The sequence below is a fragment of the Neofelis nebulosa genome, chromosome 14 (genome assembly GCF_028018385.1).
Source record: "Neofelis nebulosa isolate mNeoNeb1 chromosome 14, mNeoNeb1.pri, whole genome shotgun sequence".
Classification (NCBI taxonomy): Eukaryota; Metazoa; Chordata; class Mammalia; order Carnivora; family Felidae; genus Neofelis; species Neofelis nebulosa.
This window is the reverse complement of record NC_080795.1, coordinates 76,016,998-76,023,186: the sequence shown is the minus strand read 5'-3', so window position 1 is coordinate 76,023,186 and position 6,189 is coordinate 76,016,998.

Sequence of the window (6,189 nt, the reverse complement as noted above, 5' to 3'; positions counted from 1 at the left end):
TTCCCCCAGCTACTTTAACAGAGAAAACGTGACATAAAGAATCACTGACCAGGTAAGGGAGACCTGGCAGGAGAAGAGGACTCTGGGAAATCCCAGGAACAGCAACTGCAGAAGCCACTACCGGCCAGAGCTGGGGGACAAGCAGAGGCTGGGATTCCCAAAATGTAGACGCTCCGAGGCGGTGCCCCCGTGGGGCTGGAACACAGACATCTGAGGAAGGGGCTAGAGCTGGCTAGTACTGGGGTCGCTGTTGGGGACATGATGGGGCTGATCCCGGGCTATGAAACACCTGCTACCTGGAACCCGTGTGCCTCCTGGAGGCCACCATAGTGACAACGGGGGAGAAACTGCTGGGGTCACGCTAGGAAGCAGGAAGCAGACGTGCACAAGTACTCCCTCCTCCCCTGTCCTCACAACTCCCTCTAGCACCCCCCCCCCCACATTAGAAAACCTCATGCAGAGCCCGTGCATGGGTGGAACAGAAATGTAGCTTTCAGACTCTCAGCCCCTGCTTCTCAGAGCCGGGTAGAAAAGTGGGGGAGGGGAGGGGGTTAGAGATGAGAGTCAATAACAATGTCAAGGGACACCTGAGTGGCTCACTGGGTAAAGCATTCAGCTCAGGTCATGAGCTCCTGGTTCGTGAGTTCGAGACCCACATCGGGCTCTGCACTGACAGCATGGAGCCTGCTTGGGATTCTCTCTCTCTCTCTCTCTCTCTCTCTCTCTCTCTCTCTCCCCTCCTACTCACTCTCTATCCCTCTCTCTCTCTCTCTCAAGATAAATAAATAAACATTAAAAAAATAACAATGTCAAGCACCAGAAAACAGAAAAAGGGTATTAAAGCTGTAGTCAGGGTCAGCCATGTCCCTCCAACGTGCTGAATCCCTTCTGCTCCCTGGACCACAATTTCATCTGTAAAGCAGGACCGCCGACCTCGGGCACTAGAGCATTTATCTCTAACACTGCAGTTTCTGAGTGTGTGGCCCTTGTAAAGACTTCAGTGAGATTCTGGTATCCTCTTCTAGAAAGAAGTCTTCCCCTGGTTTATTTTCCTTTGAGAGAGAGAGAGAGATAGACACCTAAATGGGTTTCCTGGAGGCTGAGCTTGAATCAAAGGTACCCACGGGCTCCCTGCATCTCAGGGTCAATGACAGGTCGTGCAATTTCCAGGTGGGGATCACAGCCCGGGGATCATCCCTCAGCCCTGGGTGTACCTGCCAGGCACTGGAGGAGGCTGACACCTGAGTGCCTCCTGTTCTCATAGCTGGATGCCTGAGCCCACCTGCTGAGCCAGGCCCCACTGCCTTCCCAGGCTGTCTCCACTGCTGACTTCACTCACACCGCCCAGCCCCCGACCTCGGGCACTCGGCACAGACCTCCTTCCCTCTGTCTAGAATGCCCTCTGCCGATCTGTGCATGCCTGAATTACAAAATTCAGGTCTCAGCTCGAATTCCTTTCTCGGGGAGATACTCACCACTGCTCTCCGCATCTCCCTCGGGTTCTCTGCACTTGACCCTGCTTCATCTCCACAGTGTGTATCACTGTTTCTAACTTATTTCTTGACCTGCTACTTTCTATCTGCCCCACCTAGAATTAAGATACTGAAGGCAGCAGGCTTGTCTGCCCCTGGTCACAGTGGCATCCCACGCCCGATACGGTTTCTGTCCCATAACAGGTGCTTAAGAAATGTTCGTTGAATGAATAGATAAATGGAACATTTTAAACTCTGAAGCCTGGCCTTCGAATGCCTGAGAGCATTTAGCAAGACACTGAGTACTCACATGGCACTTAATAAATTCCTGGTGGAAGCATTCCTTCCAGCATTTTCTCCAGGAGTCCAGCAACTCCGTGGAAGTCTCCAGAGCATCAAATCAACCATTCACTGGGAGAAGGAGGTAGGGCAACGTGACCCACTCTCAGGTCAGAGGGGACACCTAACCTCTCACATCTGAGCTCCAAACCATCACCTGGAAGGTTCGTTAAGACGGAAATTACTGGACCAACCCCCCCCCCCCCGCCACTGCCCCCACAAGAGTTCCGATTCTCTAGGTCTGGGGTGGGGCTGGAGAATTGACATTTCTAAGCATGTCCCAAGAGATGCTGATGCTGACGATGTGGCCTCCACACTTGAAGACCACAGGCGATTATAGGGACAGTCATCCCTACCTCACACAACTGTTGCAAAGATCAAATACAGTTTTTAGGAAAGTGCTCAGCGCCCCGTCTGGAAATGTGAGTCCGGGTCCATCATTTATTTGTCTTCCTTGTACCTGCACTGCTTGCCTGGAAAACCTGACCAGCCTCCCAGGGGCCTCTCTGCCTCCTCTCTCCTCCATGCAATTGATTCCCTGGCACTTCGAGAAACACAGTCCTTAAGTACAAATCCAATATGGCTGCTCTTTTCAAACACCTCAATGCTTCCCTGCATTGTCACATCCCAACGGAAGCCATGAACTAGAAGGCTTTTCACAACTTCCTCCAATATTTTATCTATTCTTCTCGTCTCTTCTCCTTATGAATAATCCTCCCCAAGCCAACCCTCATTTGTCAGGGGAGGCCTGATGTCGTATTATCCATCGGGCACATGGCATGGCATGGGGATACAAGCGTAGGCTGTGTGGTCAGGGGGCTGGGATTCAAATTCTGACTCTGGTGCTTTCTAGCTGTGTACCTGGGGCAGGTCACTCCCCAACTCTGTCCCCACTTTCTCCGGTCGTGAAGGGAGGGTAAGAGCAATCCTTGCCTGCGTGCATTGTTGACTGGAATGATGTGCAAAGGGCACTTAGAACAGCACCCAGCGTGGTGAGTATTCAGTAAAGTACTGCTGACAGAGAGCTGCTGGTGGTGGGAAAGACCCAAATGACCACTGATCTCACCTGCCGAGTCCAGGAGACACCAGAGGTGGGGCTGGGGGTGGTGGGCAGGACACCCCTGTCCTGGGGTAGAGAACTAAGCCCACTTGTCCTTCTAGATCTCTCTTCCCCACTCATTTGTGATCCCCTTGCAGACACAGACTGTCTTATTCACCCCACGGAAGGAGAGAAGAGGTGTCATGGACAACCAGGAATCCTTCATTCTATGGCTCCAGATTGAGAAAAGCAAGAGGGTGGTTGTCACAGGAAGAAAAGCTAAGAACAGCCATCTCCAGCAAGCCTGTCCCAAGACTTGAGTGGTCTTTTCCCTCTGGTCTTGCATCGAAGAGACCCCTGAACACAAGTGTCCAGTTTGGAGCCGGGAGGCAGGCTTGGTGCTCTGTTCTCGGCCAGCCCCTCCCCCTCACATCTGCCCTCCTACATTTTAGCCCTTTTACCAACTATTAACACCATGCCATCCCTCACTGTACCTCTGTGATAAAAACGGAGCAAAAACCAGCACAAGGAAACAAAAAATGTTGGTACATGATTCAATGTTAAGGCTTGCAAATGACAGGAGCTCTCAGCAGAAGGCAAGGCAGATGCGGGAGGTGTGAGCCCCTCCACTGGAGGTTTGCAAACAGAAGCTGCAGCCGTCTGCTGAGAAAGCGCCTCAGCGTTCCCTGCAGGGACAGTTGGGCGTGAAATTGGTAGGCACTGGAGGGCTTCTCTGGGCTCTTCCCAGGAAAAATATTCTGGGCACCAAAGCGGCTGAATCCTATTCTGATATTCTAGCCCCTTGCGTCTTCAGAGAAGGGGAGAGAAGGCTGGGAAGCCGCCATCCCCAGTCAGAGGGTCCCCGCTCCACGGTCGCTGATCATCGCCCTCCTTGAGCGCGGCTGACCTCCTCCCGGGACGCACCCCTAAGGCCAGCTGCACAGAAATGCCAGGTACTCAATCTCTTAATTGGACACTTGGCAGAGGGCGAGGACGATTCGTTGGCTCCACTGCCCCAGCCTACATGTAAGCAGACGGGGGAGTAAAGAGTCCCCAGCCAGAGCAAAGGATGCCAATTTCCACTTGGCACAGGGGCAGACATTTCAGAGAGGATTACAGGGCAATTCTAACCAGCTGTCACAAGGGCTGAGTGTTGTTCTAACCGGTTGCCCCTGCGTGAACCCTCCTCTCCAGCCAGGCCAGTCTGCCCTGTCCCCTGAACACGCCGTGCTCATTCCTCCCTCCTCCCCCTGCACACGCTGTGCCCTCCCCTGAGATGACTCCGCTCTGCCCACAGCCCACCCACCTCCTCCCTGCCCTCCAAGGCCCAGCTGCGGTCCTCTTTCAGAAACTTCCCCAGACCCCCTAGACCACGGGGATCTCAGAACCTCCAGAACCCACATCGGTTATTAGAACAATAACAACCACATCAGCCACTTATTAAGCTCTCACTGTGTGCCGGGAACACGGTAAGCATCGTATATACGTTGTGCGAGTCTCAAAACAATCCTGCAAGGAAAGATGTCCCCACTTTAACGACGAGAAAGCAGACTTCACACTATTTGCTAAGCTAGTGCACAGCAAATGAAGCCAGGGTCTTCCTGGGTCCAGATCCCATGTGCTTTCCATGAAAAAATCAAATGTAATTTTTTTTTTTATTTCATGTCTATTCTAGTATAGTTAACGAACAGCGTTATATGAGTTTCAGGTGTACATTATAGTTAATTGACAATTCCATACATCACCTGGTGCTCATCAAGACAGGTACGCTCCTTAATCCCTATGAATGTAATCATTTTTCTTATGGGCTCCCCTTGCCCTTGGGAGAGAGCCTACACTCCTTGAGATCAAGCACTTTGTCTTATTATCCCATGTCCCCCGAATTACTCGCCGCAAAACATGAGCAAAACTCCTTCTGGTAAATTTTCCTATGTGCCTATCTATTTCAAACTGGGTTTCTGTCACCACCAAAAGACTCCTAGGAAACACCGTTTGGAAATTTGCTTCTTACTGAATAATCATAGATCTTTGAGCTAGAGAGGCTCAAAAGATCACCCGCAGCCAGCTGCAGCTGGGACATCCTCATTCAAGGGGATAGTTGTGGCTAAGTGTCAACGCAAACTCCCAGCCCAGGCATGTGAATGATTCGGGGAAATAAATGAAAGTCTCCCACACTCTTTTAGGTAAGATGCCTACTTGTATACTTAAAAAGCGCGTTATATAAGAACTCCGGCGCGGTCAGAGAACGGGAGAAAATTATTTTAGTGCTGTCCCCGCTGCGAGCCATCTGATCAGCCAGAGGTTTGTCTCTGTAGTTATTCACTCCCTGCCCTGTTCCAGCCCCACCTTGTGCTACCTCCATACTGAGCCCCTTCAGCATTTTCAATTTTTTTTAATGTTTATTTTCGAGAGAGAGAGAGTACAAGCAGGGGAGGGGCAGACAGAGAGGGAGACACAGAGTCCGAAGCAGGCTCCAGGCTCCGAGCTGTCGGCACAGAGCCCGACGCGGGGCTCAAACTCACAAACCGTGAGATCATGACTTGAGCCGAAGCCCGACACCTAACTGACTGAGCTCCCCCAGTGCCCCCCATTCAGCATTTTCATTAAGAATCTTGATATGCGGCCTCCAGGATGCACAACTACGTAGCTCCATGCCTGGCCCACAGTGGGACCTGTCAACAGGACATATTGGCATTAGTGTAAAAAGACCTCAGAGCGGGGCCCCTGGGTGGCTCAGTCAGTTAAGCATGACTCTTGATTTGGGCTCAGGTCATGATCTCTCGGTTTGGTTTGTGAGATCGAGCCCCAAGACGGGCTCTGCACTGATGGCATGGAGCCTACTTGGGATTCTCTCTCTCTCTTTCCCTTTCTCTCTCCCTCTCCCCCGCTCGCTTTCTCTCTCTCTCTCAAAATAAATAAATAAACCTCTAAAAAAAAAGACCTCAGAGGCATCTAGAACAAGGACCACCCGCTGCAAGCCATCAGAGTCCTTGTGGGCCACTCAGGCTGCCGGCGGCTGACTCCGGCCACGGTGTCAGGGAGCCCATGGAGAGATCGGGAGTCCAGTGAGGAAAGCCCAGAAGCTTTGCCCAATTCAGGAAGCAGCAGCTGACCTGACAGCATGGTTGTTCCCAGGAACAGTAAGGCCCAGAGCCATCAGCTCTTCCCAATTTTTCAGAGAAGCCATAAATCCTTACTTTTCTTTGAAATCCACCCGTTTAAAAACATTGGCAGTTTATTTAAACTGCTCTTAAAATGCAACTGAAGGGTGCCTGGGCCGCTCAGTCGGTTAACTCAGGTCATGATCTCAGGACTCCCAAGTTCGAGCCCCGCGTTGGG